Source organism: Oenanthe melanoleuca, chromosome 4A, assembly GCF_029582105.1.
Source record: "Oenanthe melanoleuca isolate GR-GAL-2019-014 chromosome 4A, OMel1.0, whole genome shotgun sequence".
Lineage (NCBI taxonomy): Eukaryota > Metazoa > Chordata > Aves > Passeriformes > Muscicapidae > Oenanthe > Oenanthe melanoleuca.
In genome coordinates, this window is record NC_079338.1 from 1,376,189 (window position 1) to 1,397,656 (window position 21,468).

The window sequence follows — 21,468 nt, forward strand, 5'->3', positions numbered from 1 at the left end:
AGTTTTGAACAAATCTTTGGGGACAGAGGGAAAGGGATTAAACCTCCCGTAAGGTGTCGCACATAAAGCTCAGGTTTCAGTGGGTGTTTCCCCCTCGAGGTTTGGCCGAGTGATTTAAAACAGAGACAGTGAGCGTTCACCAATTTGTGGCTTTTTTTTTTCGCTCGGTGTGGGAGGGTTTCTGCTTGTGTTTGGTCACTTGGGGGTTTCAAAGGAGGAGCCCGGGGCTATCCCTCCGTCCTAGGGCTCATGTTGGAGCATATCTCTTTGACATTTCGATTCTGATTCTTTGATATTTCAATTTTTGTTCACGTGGTGCTCCTTCGCTGCCTTCCCCTTCTCAGCCCAGGTGCCAGGTTAGTTCCCCTGCTCCCCAAAACTCATTTTCCTTTGCAGCAAAACTCCCTGTCCCCCCGGATTTATCCCCAATTTTTGCTGCTATCAGAAAAGCCAAGAGGCAGGTTAATGAGATTTGGGAGAGCTCTTCCATCAGCTGTGTGACTTTTCATTATCTCATTAAGCACGAGGATTTTGCTGGATTACTGAGCTATTCATTCATGACGCTGCAGATTGTGTAAGGGAGATGGGCTCTTGTTTATTGGGGAATTCCTTCTGACAGAAAGGACTTTTTTGGTTGTTTTTTGGTTTTTTTTGGGGTGGTGGATGGATTGCACAGCACGAGGCTGTTGTTCTTCAGCACATCATAATCTTTTCATAGTTAAGAGGATAACTTCTGGAAACACTGTGGAGCATCACTGGTTTTCTTGGATTCATTCAGGGATTTTAATGTTTTCCTGCTGCAGAAAGGGGCACAAACCCTGGGGAATTTCACATCTTCCCCACAGTTACCTGCAGAATAAATAGCCTGTGCTCCAAAGGGCTTGTCCAGCTTTTCCAGCAAAAGCTGAAGCAGCAAAGCTGCAGCAGGAATGCTCAGGATCCGTGCTGTGCCCAGGGAATCTGGGCTGTGCCAGCCTGGGCTGCAGCTGGAGCAGGATTCCTGAGCTGTAACCTCTGAACAACCTGCAAGAGCCACCCAAAATCCAGTGTGGAGTGCACAGAGGCACCAATCACCACTGACTCCCATGGATTAGAGGGATAATTGCAGGGGAGGTGGGAGAAAATGTGGATTTCCTGAGTGTTCCTGGGGCTCCTGGCTGGAGGTCTTTACTCACCAGGTTCCTTTCCTGATCATTTCAGCCCTTGGAATTTGCTCCAGATTCCTTTTGCCAGGCTCAGAGGAGAACAAGAGAAGGAAAATTCTGTGACAGAGAGGGGGGAGGAACATCCCTGTGCCCGTGGGCAAAGGATGGTGAGGGACTTGGAGCAGCTGTGGATGGCAGGAACTTGGTTCATGTTTAGGAAGAAATAAAACATCATACAGCCCCTGGAGAATTCCTGACCTATTTGGTGCTTTCAGCACCAGGATGAGACCATACAAACATCAAATATCATCCCAGTGATTTCCCACCTCACCCCAAATTCCAGCTCTTTAAATTTCCTCATTTAGTTCCATTAAATTCCCACATTCCTTTTCCTCATTGCTCAGCTTCTTCTCGACTCCTCAGAGCACAGGTTGGGGTCTTGCTGCTCAGAAATTGCCACTGATGGTGCAGATGCCAACAGGTACAGACTGGGATGCTTCAGAATCAGCCCTTGGGAAAACAACCTGCAAAGAAATTCTTACACCTTAAACTGTGCATGAAAAATTCAGTATATTTTACCCTCTGATATGATCACCAGGTTTTTAATATCTGAGCAATCCAAGTCACTTTTTGGGTACTGGAATAAACTCAGCCATTTCAGTGATTTAATACTGGAAATTATTAAAGATTGAGGAATAAAAATTAGGTCCTGCCCGATGGCTTTGAAATTAAAGCACGTTTGAAATTGATTTTTTTTTGTTGTTGTTTAATTTTGCAATGTCTCCTACAAATTGGATATACTGGATGGGCAATGAAGCTTGTTAACAGAGAGATTTCAATTAAACCTTGTATCAGCAGATAAAAGCTTCAGGAGCTCAAATTCCTCTTGGTTTTCCAGAGTCCAGCAGGATGAGTGTGGCTGTGCCAAGGCAGAGGCACTGAGGGGTTGTTTTCCCAAAAAAAAAATGAGTGTGTCCTAATTGGTGTTACTCCCAAACATTTGCTTTACTGTGGGAAAACGTTATAAAAAGCAGAGGAGCCTTTTTTAGGCTGGTGATATATGAGCCTCCTGCTGAAGCTGCCACATTAGAAACCAACTGGAAATCTCTTTATACCAATTCAGCCATTTAAGGCAAGGGAAAAAAAAAAATGTAAAGTATTTCTGAACTTCTAAGAAACAGCATCATACCCAAAAGAACACTGAGAAAACGAAGCAGATGGTTTGCTGAAGGTTTCTGGTGTAAGAAATTGCAGTATTTTCTTTAAATTTTGTACAAGATATTTGTCTGTGAGCATTGGTGTGCTCTGAGTAAGAGCAATTGGATCCATTTGGGTCATTTCTGCCCTTTCACACATTCCCTGGGTTGTTCATTTTATGACAAATTATCTGTACAAAGCCATAACTCAACCTACTGCACTTTGGATTAACATCTCAGATTGGGCTGCATACAGAATATTTATGTTGTTCATTAGTTTGTGCACACAAAAGCTTTCCAAGCCCAACAGGAGATTCCTCAGGTACAGCCAGGGAAGGTGATCTGAGCTTTTAGGATGAGGGTGAAAACCTGTTCTATCCCAAATTTATTGAGGGATGTGACACACCTGGGATGCAGGAAGGGTCACTTGGTCACCAGAAAATGCACAAAGATGCTCTCAGCTCTCATTGCAGGAGAATTTTGGGGGCAGCAGCATTTTTTAAAGCTGCACAGGAGATTTCCAGGGCTGGATTTTCACATTGAAGCACAGCCCCACTGAGCTCCACATGCTCACTTTGGCATTTCCTCTGATCCAACTTCCCTTTTTTTCTCCAAATCAGATGTCAATTAGGAGTGGAAGTAATTAAAGGATATTGGAGTATCTGAACAGCAGCTAGGATTGAACTAAATGTGTCCCCAGTGCTTTCCTTCATAAAGCAGCTCTGGTGGATCCAAATGTCCTCAGTCACATCCCCCAGGACAAGTGGCTGCCCAAAAAAATCTGGATAAAATGTGTGTGACAGAGAACTGAGCTCCCTGTCAGGCACATCTTTAATTTTTCTATTTAAAGCCCCAGAGAAAAGAGCAGAAGCTGCCAAAATCCACCAGTCAAGGGTTTTATCTGGAAATGGCATTTGGTGGAAGGCTTGGCCCAGGGGGCAGCACTCCAGGAGCAGAGCTTGGGACCAGCAGCAAGGCAGGAGCACAAATGATGGGAACCAAGGGTTCACACATGGTGAGAGCTCAGAGGCTCAGCCAGGAGGGGGGAAGGATCAGGATGAGCATCAGGATGAGGATCAGGATGAGGATCAGGATGGGATCAGGATCAGATCAGGATCAGGATCAGGATCAGGATAAGGATGAGGATGAGGATAAGGATAAAGGATCAGGATCAGGATCAGGATCAAGATGAGGATGAGGATCAGGATCAGGATCAGGATGGAGATCAGGATCAGGATCAGGATCAGAATCAGATCAGGATCAGGACCAGGATCTGATCAGGATCAGGATCAGGATCAGGATCAGGATCAGGATCAAGATGAGAATCAGGATCAGGGTCAGATCAGGATCTGATCAGGATCAGGGTAAGGACCAGGATCAGATCAGATCAGGATCAGGATCAGCTCAGGATCAGGATCAGGATAAGGACCAGGATCAGATCAGATCAGATCAGGATCAGGATCAGGATCAGGATCAGATCAGGATCAGGATCAGGATCAAGATGAGGATCAGGATCAGGGTCAGATCAGGATCTGATCAGGATCAGGATAAGGATCAGGATCAGGATCAGGATCAGGACCAGGACCAGGATCAGGATCAGGACCAGGATCAGGATCAGGACCAGGATCAGGATCAGGATCAGCATCAGGCTGATCCCCTGAGGCTGTGATGACTGAAATTGCACAATTTATGCAGATTCCTCCCTGCTGAGCGCTGGGCACTTCCAAAGGCTGGGAATGGGAGCAGGGAATTCATACATGGAGAGAGCTGAGCCCTGTGCCACTGCTGACTTCTGCTCCAGCCTCTCACCAACTCTGAAACACTCTGATGGACGGGGAGAAATCTGGGAATTATTTTATAATGGACAGGGAGAAATCTGAGAATCCTTTTGTGATGGACAGGGAGCAATCTGGGAATTGTTTTATAATGGACAGGAGCAATCTGGGAGCTGTTTTATTTTATGATGGAGGCTGAGTAAGCCCCTGGACATCTTCGTGAGTCACTGCAATGCCCTCATGGCCAAGCCCTTGGATTAGTCTGACTTTGCAGCACATACTTGTTGTCCCCACTACATCCTACACCCCTGTCCTGCTCTCCCCCCCTTTCCTGGATGTCTCCTAAACTCCCCTCAGGGCTCAGGATTCCTCAAATTTTTACATTAGGGGAAGCCAAGAGGAATTTCCCAGCCCTTCCACGCCAGGGGTCTGCACAGTCTCTCTTCTCTGTCCCCAAAATGAATTTTGTCTTTATAATTCTTTCTGGTGCAGAGATTTCTGAAAAAACCAAAGTGAGACCTGCAGTAGAATCTCTTGTTTTCTGCCAGCTCTTCGTGTTCCTGCTGCACTGAATTTTCACAAGAAATAATTTTTGCAAGCTCCCCCCCAGTATTTGGAAAAGCAGGAGGGGTTACATCTCATCTATGAGGGGTGTGTGTGAGCAGGGCTTTTGTTTTGGCTCTAAGCAGGAAAGTTTTAGCACTGAGACTTTGAGCAACGAGGAAAGAACCTCATCTAACCCTGCAAATTATAAAAGTCTGAAAAAATCACTTTTTCCTTTGTGCCCTGCAGGGAATGGCAAAAGCACATGGCCCTCAAAGTTTCAAAATTCAGCCAAAACCTGCACTGGGCCCAGAATGTAAAGGAAATATATGGACCAGCCTTCTATTTTCAGATCACTTGCCTTTGTCTTCTTCATTTCCACATGGGTTTCCTTAGATCTTCCTGTGTTTTTCTGAACTGTGGGAACGTGATTGCCAAGGAAGTGGAGAGGGGAGTTTTCAGCCTTGCTGGGATTGTTCTTGATTTGAGGGTCAAGGAAGCCTGACCCTGTCATTACCTGTTCCATTCTTACCAAATTTTACAAAACCACCTCAGCCAAAATGTTTTGCTTCCTTGGAGCCCCCAGCTCAGGAATTGCTCACCTGGAATTCTTCCTTAGCTCACAGGGAAAACCCCAAAACATTTTGGGGCTGCTCTGCCCATTCCTCCAGAGCTGGAAAATGGGATTTCTGCACTCAGCTGAGCTGTGAGCTGTTCATCCTGTTTGCTCCCCAGCCAGGGCTCAGCTGAAATCAGGGCTGAATGATCTCCCAAAGGAGTTCCAGCAATTTCCTCCAGTCCCCAGAGCTGCAGTGGGGATGTGAGTGTGGGGATCTCCTCAATTCCCTTATTGCAATAGGGATCATCCTCAAATCTGCTCCTGCATTTCCCTCATTTCGAGCTGGGGAGTGCAAGGCTTGGCTTTTCCAGCCTCCTGCAGAGTGTCCCCCAAGAGCTGGAAAATCTGAATTTCCCTTTCCTTCTGCCCCACACCCACACAGCAGCACTTGGAAACCCTTGGTGTGGGCAATCCCGATTTCAGGAGCAGCAAAAACCTTGGGGAAAGCTTGCCCAGAGCTCTTGGGAGGTTCATGCTGGAAGGAGTGAAGTAAAGCTCTGCTGCAAAATGAATCCTTGCAGGAAATTCAATCCCTGGGTGACTTGGGGAGGGCACCCAGGGCTGCTCCACTGCTCAGCTCATGAGGATTTACAGGGACAAGGGGAAGGGTTCCAGGAGCTTCCACTGCTTCCCATCAGGAGAAATAATAATGCAGAGCACAGGTGTGGGGAGGAATGCTTTTCTCATCCCTGCTCCTGACACAAGATCTCTTTTCCCAACTCTTCCTGAGACAAAAATCTATTTTCCCATTTCTTTCTGAGACAAGACCTCTTTTCCTAGTTTCTTTTTCTGACACAAGATGTCTTTTCCCAATTCTTTCTGAGACAAAAATCTCTTTTCCCAGTTTTTTCTGAGACAAAAATCTCCTTTCCCATTTCTTTCTGAGACAAAAATCTCTTTTCCCAGTTCTTTTTGAGACAAGGTCTCTCTTCCCATTTTTTTCTGAGACAAGATCTCCTTTCCCACTTCTCTCTGAGACAAAATCTCTTTTTCCAGCTATTTCTGAAACAAGATTTCTTTCCCCAGTTCTTTCTGACACAAAATCTCTTTTCCCAGCTATTCCTTAGACAAAATCTCTTTTCCCAGCTATTCCTTAGACAAAATCTCTTTTTCCCACTTCTCTCTGAGACAAGATCTCTTTTTCTATTTTTTTTTTTTTCTGACACAAGATCTCTTTTCCCAACTCTTTCTGAGACAAGATCTTTTTTCCCAGTTCTTTCTGGGGCAAGATTTTTTTTTTCCTAGCTCTTTCCGAGGCAAAATCTCTTTCCCCAGTTCTTTCTGAGTCTAGATCTCCTTTCCCAGCTCTTTCTGACACGAGATTTCTTTTCCCAGTTATTTCTATTCTACTTGTCCCCAACAGAAAGGATTAGAAATAATGGATTTAGGTTGAAACAATGAAGATGGAGGTCAAATAATTAGACAAGTTCTTATTTAGGTGTATAATTATCCTGGGAGATTGATATCTGATTTCTTTTCCAAGCTCTTTCTGAGATAAAATCTCTTTTCCCAGTTCTTTCTGACACAAAATCACTTTTACCAGCTTTTCTGACACAAAATCTCTTTCCCCAGCTGTTTCTGAGACAAGATCTCTCTTCCCCATTCTTTCTGACACAAAATCTTTTTTCCCAGTTCTTTCTGAGACAAAATCTCTTTCCCCAGCTATTTCTGAGAAAAAAAATCTCTTTTCCCAGTTCTTTTTGAGATAAGATCTTTTTCCCCACCTATTTCTTAGACATGATCTCTTTCCCCTGTTCCTTCTGGCACAAGATCTCTTTTTCCAACTCTTTCTGAGACAAGATTTCCTTTCCCAGCTCTTTCTGACACAAATTTTCTTTTCCCAGTTCTTTTTGAGATAAGATCTCTTTCCCCACCTATTTTTTAGACAAGAGCTCCTTTCCCAGTCCTCTCTGAGACAAAATCTCTTTTCCCAGCTATTTCTGAGACGAGATTTCTTTCCCCAGCTCCTCCTGAGGCATGATTTCTTTTTCCAAATTTTCTGAGACAAGATCTCTCTTCCCAGCTTCTTTCTGAGATAAGATCTCCTTTCCCAATTCTGAGACAAAAATCTCTTTTCCCTGCTGTTTCTGACACAAGATCTCTTTTCTCAGTTCTTTATGAGACAAAATCTCCTTTCCCAGCTATTTCTTAGACAAGATTTTTTCCCCAGCTCTTTCTGAGGCAAAATCTTTTTTCCAACTCTTTCTGAGACAAGATTTCTTTTCCCAGCTTCTTTCAGAGACAGGACCTCTTTTCCCAGTTCCTTCTGAGACAAAATCATGTTTCCCAGCTCTTTCTTAGACAAAATCTCTTTTCCCAATTATTTCTGAGACAAAAATCTACTTTTCCAGTTCTTTCTGAGACAAGATCTCTCTTCCCAGCTTCTTTCTGAGATAAGATCTCCTTTCCCAATTCTGAGACAAAAATCTCTTTTCCCTGCTCTTTCTGACACAAGATCTCTTTTCTCAGTTCTTTATGAGACAAAATCATGTTTCCCAGTTCTTTCTTAGACAAGATCTCCTTTCCCAATTCTTTCTGAGACAAAAATCTATTTTCTCAGTTCTTTCTGAGACAAGATCATGTTTCCCAGCTCTTTGTTAGACAGGATCTCTTTTCCCAGTTCTTTCTGAGACAAAAATCTATTTTTCCAGTTCTTTCTGAGACAAGATCTCCTTTCCCAGCTATTTCTTAGACAGGATCTCCTTTCCCAATTCTTTCTGAGACAAAAATCTATTTTCCCAGTTCTTTATGAGACAAGATCTTTTTTCCCCAGCTATTTCTTAGACAAAATCTCCTTTCCCAGTTCTTTCTGAGACAAGATCTCCTTTCCCAGCTATTTCTTAGACAGGATCTCCTTTCCCAGTTCTTTCTAAGACAAGATCTCTCCTGCATGACACAGCAGCCCTGAGCTCAGCTGCTTGGAAGGGCTCTGCTACAATTAAAGGATGATTCAAGTCAATGCAAACAATGATGTCAGCCTGAGGACCTTTAAAACACAATTTGAGCTATTACACGGTGTAAAGCAGAGAGAATCAGGTAACCTTTTGGCCTGCCACGTTTTTTTTCTCTGCAGATGGATCTTGTCTGGGTTATTTTTCGTGTTTGCACACTCAGGACAAGCTTTGCCTCTCTCTCACCCAGCCTGCCTTTGAATTGTGCATTGTGTGGCTGAGAACGTTGATTTTCACATTGTTTAGACGTTTTGTGGTGGAATCTGAGGGGGAAAGGGCTGAAAGAGCTGAAAGCTGCTCCCTCACTGCAGGTTTTATAGAGTTGCTGGAAAGTCCTGATTTTGCTTTGAGAAAATAAAATATCCTGCTTTTTCCCAGTGGTGAAGGAAATCCAGGGTGGGGCTGAGCCTGCAGCAGCCCCCAGTTGTGTGAGGCAGCACTAGAACCCTTCCTGCTACTCCTCACATTTATTTTGGCTGCACAGACCCTGTTCTGCTCAGTCCTGGAGACTCCCAAGCTTTGAACAACTTCCCTTTAGTCTGGGCAGAGTTTCTGCTGGGCAAGGACAGAGCACAAGGGTTTGGCTCAATAGGGATTTCCAGAAAGTGATTAATCCACAAAATCCTGTGATTAATCCCTAAAATCCTGTGTCAGCATGAAGGGAGCAGAGAGTGGTGGGCAGGGACTGCTGGGGCAGAGCCTCAGGAGCTCCTTGCTCTTGACCCATCTCATTTTGTGTTCTCCTGGCCTGTCCTGCTTTGGAGGACAGGTGTCTGCCAATATAGGCAGGAGCTTCTCTTTGAAATGGAGAATGTAAACCCCCTCCCTCCAAATTATTATCATTTTGAAATTAAGGGGCTCTCAGGCAAAGATATGGGAATTAGGAATAACAGTTCTTGACTAGGAAAATTAAAATAGCAATGCAGTATTACACAGAACAATCCCAGCCCTGCCAGAGTCAGAATCCAAGCTGACACCCGTCAGTCAGTCAGGGTGTTGGCACAGTCCCATTCAATGGTGGCTGCATCCTCCTGCAGGGGCAGATGTGGTTCAGCTGGAGCAGTGCTCCTGGAGAAGGTGCAGTTTCCTCTGAAGCTCCAGGGATGATGTGGAAAGGTCTGGTTTTCCTCTGGAATCCAGTGGAAAGAAGGTTCCTTGGTGTCCAAAATGTCAGTTTTTATCTGGGTAGGAAAGGCTTGGCTCCTCCCCTGGCTGGAGCATCTCCCAGTGGGATGATGGAATTTTATCAGTCATGCCCTGGGACTCACTGGCCATGAACAGGAGATATCTCCTGGAGGGAGGATGGGCTGTGGGAAGATAAAGATGATTGCCCAGCTGGTTTAAAGATGGCCCATGAGCAGATAATGTGTGCCAGGAGATCAGGGGCACTGCCCCAGCTGGGTTAACAGATTTCTTCTGGCTTTCCCAAGCTGTAAAATAAGGATGAGCTCAATTCTCTGGGTCAGTTTGGGCAATATCAGCCCTGCTCTGATGAGAGAAATGGGAGAACCCAGCATGGGACAATTCCTGGGATGGAGAGGCTCCCTGGGCAGGGGAATTCAGGGAAACAGGAGGCAGCTGAGCAGGGCTTGTCCAAGGTTCCCCCACCCAGCTCCCATCAGCTCCCATCAGCAATTCTGTCATTGTTTACAAGGCTGATTTCTCATTATTCCTGTGGGACTGTTCTGATCTGTTTTATCTATTCTGATCTCTTGGATAAACCAGCCATTTTGCCTTTTAAATTGTTGTCTACTTTGTATTTGAAAAGTAATACTCAGACCCACTTGGTGCAATGCCATTATTAATTAATTTCATGAAGTCATGAAACCTTCTGGTTACTGAAGTTGCTCTCTGTGCATAACTCTGGTGGTTATATTGTCATTAAAAGTAAACTCCCAGCCTTATTTCCTGGTGTTCTGTGTGGATGTCAGAGCTGGTGCACAATATCAGCCAGGGCAGGATCCCCAGGCAGGCACCACAACATCCCTCAGCACAGGCTGATGCTCCCTAGAGAAATGTTTTCCTTCTCCCTTCCCAGGAAAATGTTGTTCTAACCTTCTCCAGGACAGAATCTTTGGCTTTCTGGTGGTTTTCTGGCAGAAGGACAAGAAGAAAGGAGTTTTGTCTGGGTATAAATCTCACTTTTCATTTGCCAGATCTGTCCAGCACTCAGGAGAAAATCAGGGCAGCAGAGATGAAAATTCTGTGCTCAAAGTGAGATTAGTGGAAAAGCCAAAGCTGAGCTGGTTTTGATTTCCATGGAGGGTTGCTGGCACAGCCACTGCTCAGGGCCATTTGCCCTTGCACTGCACAATATCTTTGTACTTTAAAATTAATGTAGGCTTGGAAATCGTACCTGGATTTGTGCTCTGGCACTGAGCAGAGCAGCTCTGAGCTTCTCCCTCCCTGCCTACCTGTGCCAAGTGCCATTTTTAATCCAGGATGAGGGAAGCACCAAAGCCTTTGTCTGGTGACCCTGGGGTTGCTGTTACAGCTTCTGGTAATTTCTGATAAACTATTTCATTTTGCACCTTTGGAATTGCAATGATGGACAATGTTGGTGCCATCACTGGTGTGGCTCAGGATGAACACTTCACCCGAGTCAATCAAGCTTCAAAAAAACCTTCAGAGCCTTTTTTTTTTGGGGAGGGGCTGTTGATTCTTTAATTGGCTGACCAATACATCTGGTGTCACCAGAATTCTCCTTCAATTTAGACTTAAGGAGAGGAAAGCCCAGAGCAGCCCACTTTAATCATCTTTCCTGTTTTAAATTCTTTTGCTTATCTGAGTTCTGGCCTTGCCATCTGCTGGCAGTGAAAGCAGGGCAGTGACTCTGGGTGTGGTGGGATGTCAGGAGAGTGTCTCCAACTGATCTGCAGTGGGGGTGATAAAGGAATTCTCAGGAGAAAGGAGCTGGGAGGAATTCTCAGCATCCACAGGGCAAAGGTCCCCCTGGTGCTCTCCAGTTTGATGGCTGGTGTCCTGTAGGGTGCATTGTACTGCCAGCCTTTCAAAAGTGCCTCGTTGTTTTGGTTCCATATTGTTCTGAGTTAAATGGTAGGAAGAGAGAAATTGCTGCTAGCACAACATTCCCTTATAGGTCTATTCATTATTGATCCCCAGAGGAAGCAGAGAGTTCCCCTGGACAATGGGCAGATACACAAACCAGCATACATTAACTTTCTGTGCTTGCACAGCTCATTTGGGCTGCATTTCCTTGGCATTCTCAGCAGCACAAATCCAGGCACCAATTGGTTTGATGTGTTCCTCTGCCTTGAACTGCTGCCTTGTTAGACATTCTGGGTGACAGGAAGCCTTTCTGAACACAGAGTCAGAGACTCAGAGTCACAGAACCACAGAGTCACAGAATTGCTGAATTACAGAACCACAGAAACACAGAATCACAGAATGACAGAGTCACAGAACAGAGAATCAGAGATTCACAGTCACAGAACCACAGAACCAGACTCACAGAATTACAGAACCACAGAATCAGAGACTCAGAGTCACAGAACCATAGGATCACAAAGTCACAGAGTCACAGAATTGCTGAATTACAGAACCACAGAAACACAGAATCACAGAATGACAGTCACAGAACAGAGAATCAGAGAATCACAGTCACAGAATAGAGAACCAGACTCACAGAGTCACAGAACCACAGAATTGCAGAACCACAGAATGACACAGTCACAGAACAGAGAATCACAGAATCAGAGAATCACAAAACTGCAGACTCACAGAACCACAGAACCAGAAACTCACAGAATCAGAGAACCACAAAACTACAGAATCACACAACCACAGAGTCAGTCACAGATCCACAGAATCACAGAATTACAGAACCACAGTCACAGAATCAGACTCACAGAACCACAGAATTAGAGAATCAGAGAACTAGAGAATCAGAGAACTAGAGTCACAGACTCACAGAACCAATCACAGAACCACAGAATCAATCCTAGAATCACAGAAGCATAAAATTACAGAGCCATAGAATCACAGAATCGATCCCAGAGCCACAGAACCACAGAGTCACAGAGTCACAGTCACAGAATCAGAGAATCAATCCTAGAATCCCAGAACCACAGAACAGGGAATATCCTGATTTCCCACCCTGTGCCTGAGAGCTTGGTCCAAACACTTCTTCAAGAGAGAGGCAGAGCCCTGATGAGACATGCTTTGGGCAGATGAGATGGAGCACTGAGGGATGCTCTGCACTGGGAGCACTGGGAGCACTGAGGGATGCTCTGCACTGGGAGCACTGGGAGCACTGGGAGCACTGGGAGCACTGAGGGATGCTCTGCACTGGGAGCACTGGGAGCACTGGGAGCACTGAGGGATGCTCTGCACTGGGAGCACTGGGAGAACTGGGAGCACTGGGAGCACTGAGGGATGCTCTGCACTGGGAGCACTGGGAGCACTGGGAGCACTGGGAGCGCTGGGAGCACTGAGGGATGCTCTGCACTGGGAGCACTGGGAGCACTGGGAGCACTGGGAGCACTGAGGGATGCTCTCCACTGGGAGCACTGGGAGCACTGGGAGCACTGGGAGCACTGGGAGAACTGGGAGCACTGGGAGCACTGAGGGATGTTCTGCACTGGGAGCACTGGGAATAGTGGGAGCACTGAGGGATGCTCTGCACTGGGAGCACTGGGAGCACTGGGAGCACTGGGAGCACTGAGGGATGCTCTGCACTGGGAGCACTGGGAGCACTGGGAACACTGGGAGCACTGAGGGATGCTCTGCACTGGGAGCACTGGGAGCACTGGGAGCACTGGGAGCACTGGGAGCAGAGGGCCCCAGACCAGCTCTGAGGTTTGCAGGTGCCCCCTCGGGTCTCCAGTGCATTTTGGCCTCCCACTCCTCCCTGCAGCTCAGGCTTTTCCTGCCTTTGTGCCTCTGCTCTTCTGTAAATCAGGGAGGTTGGTCCTTCCCTTCCTCCCTGGAGGGATGGAGCAATCAATGGCTGGGAGAGGAAAAGCAGCTGCAGGAGATTTGTTCCATTTTTCACTCCCACCACCAGAAAAAACCCACGTGAAGCTGCGAGGACACGTTCAGATTGTGAATATCAGGACTGGGGACCGAGCTAGGCTTGGCCTGAACTGGCAGAAATCCCTGGCAGGGATTTTTTTTTTTCTTGAATTTCTTCTCCCTCAGCCTCCTGAGGGGTGAAATTCCCATGGCATCTACACCCACAGCCAAGGGAATATTGGATATTCAAGGGAATATTGGATTATTGAAGTTGAGAATCCATAGAAAGGGAGAAATCTCCCTTCTCACTTGTTCTGGAATCTGCAAACTTTTGGTGAAAAGCAGAAAATTGCATCTGAGCAGCATCCAGCCAGGGTTAAAAATCCAGCCTGAGTTGCCCCTTGCAGTATTATTATTATTGTTATTATTATTATTGTTGTTGTTATTATTATTATTGTTGTTGTTATTATTATTATTATTATTATTACTATTACTATTACTATTACTATTACTATTACTATTACTATTACTATTACTATTATTACTATTATATAATTATTTATTTTTATTTTTATTTTTATTTTTATTTTTATTTTTATTTTTATTTTTATTTTTATTTTTATTTTTATTTTTATTTTTATTTTTATTTTTATTATTGTCCTTTCTCAGCCATGGATATTTCCCTACAACAGATAAGACTTAAGTACCAACACCCACCAAAAAATATTCTCATTTTTTGAGCCCAGCCCCTTGGATTTGGGTGGGCATGGCCATGCAGAAAACGAAAGGTGAATAACACACAGAGACAAACAAGGCACCCATTTACAGATCTTCTCAAAGCTCAGTATCAAAGCTTTAGTGCTTATATTAATATTTGTTAATATTTGGTTGTGAGGAAGGGTGGGAAGAAAGAAAAAAAAAAAAAGACATTGTTCCTCCTTGGAAAGTGTTTGTTGGTTTTTTGTTTTTTTTTCCTAAGCAGCAGGACTTTAGGTATTTACTTTAAGAACACATTTCTGTGTCCAGGAAGAATGAAAAGTCTTGGGAAAGGGAGCCCAGGAGGGGTCAGTGCTGGAGCTGGGCTCTGTGGACGGTCAGGATTGGGATTAGGGAGAGTTGGGGATGGATGAGTTTATCCAGGATGGATTTCAGGAATTCCTCACTCAGGGATGGATAGATTTATCCAGGATGGTTTATCCAGGATGGTTTATCCAGGATGGTTTCCTCATTTAGGGGATGGATGGGTTTATCCAGGATGGTTTATCCAGGATGGTTTATCCAGGATGGGTTTATCCAGAATGGATTTCAGGAATTCCTCATTTAGGGGATGGATAGATTTATCCAGGATGGTTTATTCAGGATGGTTTATCCAGGATGGTTTATCCAGAATGGATTTCAGGAATTCCTCACTTCAGGGATGGATAGATTTATCCAGGATGGTTTTCAGGAATTCCTCATTTAGGGGATGGATGGGTTTATCCAGGATGGGTTTATCCAGGGTGGGTTTATCCAGGATGGTTTATCCAGGATGGGTTTATCCAGGATGGGTTTATCCAGGATGGTTTTCAGGAATTCCTCACTCAGGGATGGATAGATTTGTCCAGGATGGGTTTATCCAGGATAGGTTTATCCAGAAAGGATTTCAGGAATTCCTCACTCAGGGATGGATAGATTTATCCAGGATGGTTTATCCAGGATGGTTTATCCAGGATGGGTTTATCCAGGATGGGTTTATCCAGGATGGTTTTCAGGAATTCCTCACTCAGGGATGGATAGATTTGTACAGGATGGTTTATCCAGGGTGGTTGTCAGGAATTCCTCACTCAGGGATGGATGGGTTTATCCAGGGTGGGTTTATCCAGGATGGTTTATCCAGAATGGATTTCAGGAATTCCTCACTCAGGGATGGATGGGTTTATCCAGGATGGTTTATCCAGGGTGGTTGTCAGGAATTCCTCACTCATCCTGTAGCAAAATTTGTGAAAAGCTCCTGAAAAGCAAAGCTCCTGAACCCTCACACTCCTTCAGCACTGCTTTGGTCATTCATGACCAATATTCTCCCTCTTTTCTCCTTTATTGTGAAAATGATCAATTAATGCAGAGTCAGAAAGGGATCTGTGCATCCCTTGACAGAATTGCAACAGCTTCATCTCCTACCAAGTAATTTCTCACTGAAAAGGGAACCCCAAAAATGAGTGTTCACTGGAATTTGCCATCCTGGCCTTTCAATGGAGATGGAAATACACAGGAAAAGCAGAATTCCTGGGCATTTTCAGCTTCCACGGCTGTTATTCTCTCTGTAGCATGTGCTGGGTGAGCTGCAGTGTCTTTGTGCTCAGCAGCAGATATTCCCAAGCATGTTGTCTTTGGCATGGCCAGTGTTTTATCTGCCAGAGCCAACTTTAATGAAAAATTCCTGAAAAATTCCACATTTCAACACTCTGCTGGGAATAACAATCTCTGGTGACCTCGTTCAAATGCAGATATTGGGCAGGGCACAAAGGTGTTTCTGACCTCCCTACCTGGAATTTGGGGATTTTGGGCTGAGTTTGTTGTGCCTGCCTGACTTTAGGAGTGATCTAAGCACTGGCAGCTTGTGAATTCCCTGTGGGACCTGCACCCAAAATCTGGATTATGCTGTCAGAGTCACTGAGAACTCGTGTGGCACAACAGACCCAGCTCAAAACCACAGAATTTACAGCGATTTCTAGAGAAATGTCTGCACAGGAGGGGTGTCCTTGTCCCTGCTGGGGTCCCCTTGACACAGGGCAGGAAAATCTGGGATCCATCCCAGCAAACATCAGCCAAATAAAATAAAATAATAAAATAAAAGAATAGAATAGAATAGAATAGAATAGAATAGAATAGAATAGAATAGAATAGAATAGAATAGAATAATAGAATAGAATAGAACAGAATAGAAAAATAAACTAAACTAAACTAAACTAAACTAAACTAAAATAAAATAAAATAAAATAATAAATAAAGAGCCAGAAAACTCCAGCTGCTGGGTTATTTGTCCTGCATCAAGGCTGCAGCTTCCTGACATCACCAGCAGTGCCAGGAGTGTGCCAGGCATCACCTGGGGTACCTTGCACTCTTTTCTGCATGAGGGACTCCAGATTGAAGGATCACCACTTTTTTAACAACAAAAACATTTTAAAAAAATTCAGATCTTTTCTCTGATATTTTATTTCTGGAAGTGTCTGATGCAAATGTTCTTTTCCTGGAAAGATTCCTTCCCCTTCCTGCTTCCCCCTCCTCCCTCTGGTGCCAATGTTTCTGTGGCAATTTCCTGGCTCCCAGGGGATTCCTGCTGGAGATTTTCCTCCCTGGAGCTGGTGGTCCCTGCACTGCTCTGTGGAAGGAGGGAATGGCCCCAGCACAGCCTGGGATGCTGGCAGTGAGAGATCCCAGCTCATCCTGCCCTGGGAGCGTGGCTCAGCTGCTCCTGGGAGCCTCTGATCCTTTTTTTCCAAAGTGGGAGCCTGGCAGGGCAGGGAATGCTGGATCTGTGAGCAGGGAATGGCTGGATCTGTGTGCAGGGAATGGCTGGATCCAGAGCAGGGAATGGCTGGATCTGTGTCCAGGGAATGGCTGGATCTGTGTGCAGGGAATGCTGGATCCAGAGCAGGGAATGCTGGATCTGTGTGCAGGGAATGGCTGGATCCAGAGCAGGGAATGGCTGGATCTGTGTGCAGGGAATGGCTGGATCCAGAGCAGGGAATGGCTGGATCCAGAGCAGGGAATGGCTGGATCTGTGTCCAGGGAATGGCTGGATCTGTGTGCAGGGAATGCTGGATCTGTGTGCAGGGAATGGCTGGATCCAGAGCAGGGAATGGCTGGATCCAGAGCAGGGAATGGCTGGATCTGTGAGCAGGGAATGGCTGGATCCAGAGCAGGGAATGGCTGGATCTGTGAGCAGGGAATGGCTGGATCCAGAGCAGGGAATGGCAGGATCTGTGTGTAGGGAATGCTGGATCCAGAGCAGGGACACATTTCATCACAAACCTCATCCCACTCCTTCCTCTCCTCTCTGCCAAGGGATCCCTGCCCCAGCATTATGTCCAGGATTTTTCCCCAGGATTGTATCCAGGATTTTCCCCAGGATTGTCCCCCAGGATTTCCCCCCCAGGATTGTGTCCAGAATTGTCCTGCAGGGTTTATCCAAGATTTCGCCCCCAGGATTGTGTCCAGGATTGTCCCCCAGGGTTTTATCCAGGACTGTCCCCCAGGATTTTATCCAGGATTGTGTCCAGGATTTTCCGCCAGGATTTTATCCAGGATTTTCCCCCAGGGTTGTGTCCAGGATTTTCCCCCAGGATTGTATCCAGCAGCTCTCCCTCCATCCCTCTGCTAATGGATAAGCAAAACCCTTAGCTGGGCAAAATTTGGCAAAGGGCATGGCCAGAAATTGGAGCTGAGGGTACAAAAACTGCCCAAACTTTTGATGACTTCCAAAAGAATCATCTTGCAGAGCAGCCCTGGAGAGTCTTATCACACTGACTTCCCTGATTAACCCAGGACACCAATTTTAGGCACTGTAAAAACACTGGAGGTCAAATTTACTATGGAGGGCAAGGACCAGTGACTCAATTTTCCTTTTCTTTATAGTCACTTTTCACCTTGAAGAACAAAAGGTCCCAAAGTCAGAGAACGTTTGTTCTTGACTCTTGCCAAAGCCTTTTCTTTTTTTTTTTTTTTATGGTTAAAATCTGGGCCCTTTGCCTTGACAAAAGAAAAAGAATATATTTGTGTACACTTAAGTGACAGGAAAGAGCCTGTGAGGCAGGGCTGCTCACAGATAAAGGAATTCCGGACATTATTCCTTGTGCTCCGAGGGGTTGTGACATGGGATTTCCTCTCCGAGTGGTAAATAGCCCTGGGTTGTACAGCAGGGTGGGGCCAGCTCTGCTCCCTTTAAAACCAGGAGACACGAAAGCGTTTTAAGAGGAGAAAAAGATGCACAAAATCCCTGGTAATGGCTGAGGGGAATCCACTTCCTCCAGGTTTTGTCCACCCCCCCCAAAATTTCCCAGAGGTTTGGGCTTTGGGAAGAACTGCTCAAGGCACAAAAAAAATAGATTTAACTCAAAGAATGGCCCCAAATCTCAGCACTCTGCGTGTTCCCCCTTGTGAAAAAAATTTTTGGTGGATTTTAAAAGGTTTAATAAAAGATAGTAAGAGGCAGATAATAAAATAAAAGGTTAAAATGGTTGGGTGTTTGGTATTTAGTCAAGAGCACATTTGTTGTTTTGGAGACACCCCTTAAATTTATTAGCTTGTTGTGTATTTATAGACTTGTCATACATTTTTAAACTTTTCTAGAAACTATTTTTGGAATTGTTTTATATGTCTGCTTTTTGAGTCTCTTTTTATAGCACATGTGGTTTTTTTGGTTGTGGTTTTAATTTATTTTTTTATTTAATTTGGGCTGTGATCTTTAATTTTTGCAGGCAGTCAGTGGTGGTAACTGGCATTTCAGCAGCAGGTGTTTTTACTGGGTGTTATTTAACTAAGCAGGCAATTCTTTCTAAGAAGCTGCAGGTTTTATCCTGTTCTCATTTTAAATCAAAAAACATTCAATTTTGGGTTAATCCTTTGCATGGAGGGCTCTGAGTTGGGAGAAGACAGAGGGAGAGGAACAAAAATGCCTTGATGAGGGAGACAAGAACCTCCAGCTGATTTTATATTTGGATTTCCTTTCCTCCCTATTCCTGAGTCAGGGTCTCAGAGCCTGCAGATCCCAAACCACCCAGGCTTCAGCAGAAAGGGAAAAATCACAGCTCTCCAAATCCTCAGATCCTGGTCTTCAACAATAAAAGTTCATTTAGGGAATCAGTGGAACAGATAAATCAGAATTTTACACGGGTTTACAAATGGCAAGTTCCTACTGGAGCTTTTAATTTCATTCTGCTTGAGTGAAAATATCTTAATTATTTTCACTGGTGTCAGTGCAGGGAGGCACAAAGTGATCAAAGTGGAAATTCCACTTGGAAAATCGGATTGAGCTCAAGATCCAGTTTGGATGGGATTGAGCTCAAGATCCAGTTTGGATGGGATTGAGCTCAGGATCCAGGTTGGATGGGATTGAGCTCAAAATTCAGGTTGGATGGGATTGAGCTCAGGATCCAGTTTGGATGGGATTGAGCTCAAAATTCAGGTTGGATGGGATTGAGCTCAGGATCCATTTTGGATGGGATTGAGCTCAAGATCCAGTTTGGATGGGATTGAGCTCAGGATCCAGTTTAGATGGGATTGAGCTCAGGATCCATTTTGGATGGGATTGAGCTCAGGATCCAGTTTAGATGGGATTGAGCTCAGGATCCAGTTTGGATGGGATTGAGCTCAGGATCCAGGTTGGATGGGATTGAGCTCAAAATCCAGGTTGGATGTGCTGTGAGGGATCTGGTTCCACTGGTGAATAAAACACCAGGGAAGGGCTGGAGAGGTTGAAATCCTGGCTGTGCTCAGCCCCCACTGCATCCCACTGGATTTAGAGATTGTGTCAATGGGCTTAAAATCCCTACAGAACTCTAATCAAGCTCAGAACTGGAGAATTCCAAGGAAAAACTGACAATTTTTCCTTCTGTCTCTGTGCCTCCTTACCAACCTCCCACATTTTTCTGGAAAATGGGGAAAAGAGAAAGTTGCCCTGTTGTCTGCAGGAATAAAATACCACAGCTAAAATTCCTGTATGGCTGCTCTGAGGAACAACAAAGAGAAGGAGACATGAATCATGCAGAGAATTACTCATTTCCCAACAGTAAACAGGTCATTGTTAACTCAGGGCTGCTGTGGGTGTTTGGGGAGAGCAGGGAAAAATGATAAATAATAAATAAAATGATGGGAATTAGGCTGGAATTGCACCCAAACATTGGCACTTCTGCCAAGGGAACGTGGGGCACTCACAGGTCAGGAATTAGGAATTCCTGCTTTTCTGATATCCTGGTGCAATCCATTGAATCTCATCAGATAAATTGTATTTTCATGGCCAAAAGCCAAACAAGCAACACTGAAAAATGAACAAACAGAACCTTTTAAGAAAGATTTATAAAAAGCTAAAAAGGTCTAATACTTAGGTTAGGAATTTATTTTTTTTAGGTAGTTTTAAAATAGCTCAAATGAATTAAGAATACTAAAAGTGATCTGTCCTTCCTCTCGTGGTGATGTGAGCACGGGAGAGATTCTGTTTCATTACAGGGGAAATTGTTCTTTAATTTCAGAGCCATTGTGGGGGAAACTTTCTTTAATTTCAGTCCCATTGTAGAGTAGTGTCCCCTAATTTATGTGCCAATGCAAGGGAAACTTTCCTTAATTTCAATGCCTTTGTGGGGGAAACTGTCCCTTAATTTCAGTGCCAATGCAGGGTAAAGTGTCCCCTAATTTCAGTGCCATTGCAGGGGAAACCTTCCTTAATTTCAATGCCATTGTAGGGGAAACTTCCCATAATTTCAGTGCCAATGCAAGGGAAACCTTCTTTAATTTCAGTGCCATTGTGGGGGAAACTTTCCTTAATTTCAGTGCCAATGCAAGGAAACTTTCCTTGATTTCAGTGCCATTGTGGGGGAAACTTTCCTTAATTTCAGTGCCAATTCAGGGGATCTGTCCCTTAATTTCAGTCCCATTGTGGAGGAAACTTTCCTTAATTTCAGTGCCAATGCAGGAGAAACTTCCCTTAATTTCAGTGCCATTCCAGGGGATCTATCCCTCCTTAATTTCAGAGCCATTTTGGGGGATCTGTCCCTTAATTTCAGATCCTGATCTGCTGTTCCTGCTCTCTCAGACTCTCCCACTGCACAGCTGCTCACACCAGCACAGCATCTCCTGTGAACCAGCTCTGCAGCATTTGGGGTTTCATCTGCAGCTCCTTCCATCTCCAGCAGCCTTTTCCTCCTCCCAAAGCTGCTCCCATGCTCTGACCTTGCTCTGGAGCCCAGAAATGCCTCACAATTTTCCTCAAGGCTCTTTTTATTCTGGTGGCTCCTGTTTGAGCCACTGCTATGCAGTTAATGCTGCACAGCCCTTTCCACCCTGGGACCTTCCAGCCAAGGCTTTTACAATTTGGCAGCTGAGGTCTCAGCCTGAAAATTCATCCCTGGTTTGTTTTTTTTTTTTTCTTACTCTCCCCCAAGAGCCTGTTTTCAATTGATATAAACATTTTGATAGCTTAAGAGTGCAACAAAATGCTGAGCCTCCCTTTCCAGCTGGAAGCCAGGAGAGTTCCTTTGACTCCAAGTGTTTGTTGCTCGTTGTTGGCCGTGC

The 21,468-nt window shown here is 44.9% G+C and overlaps 1 protein-coding gene across 1 annotated transcript in view; it reads left to right on the forward strand.

The window, feature by feature from the left end:
* LOC130253030 (vascular endothelial growth factor receptor kdr-like) overlaps positions 1-21,468 on the forward strand; it is a 129,463-nt gene that overhangs the window by 1,184 nt on the left and 106,811 nt on the right. The gene's annotated exons all lie outside the window — the stretch shown is intronic.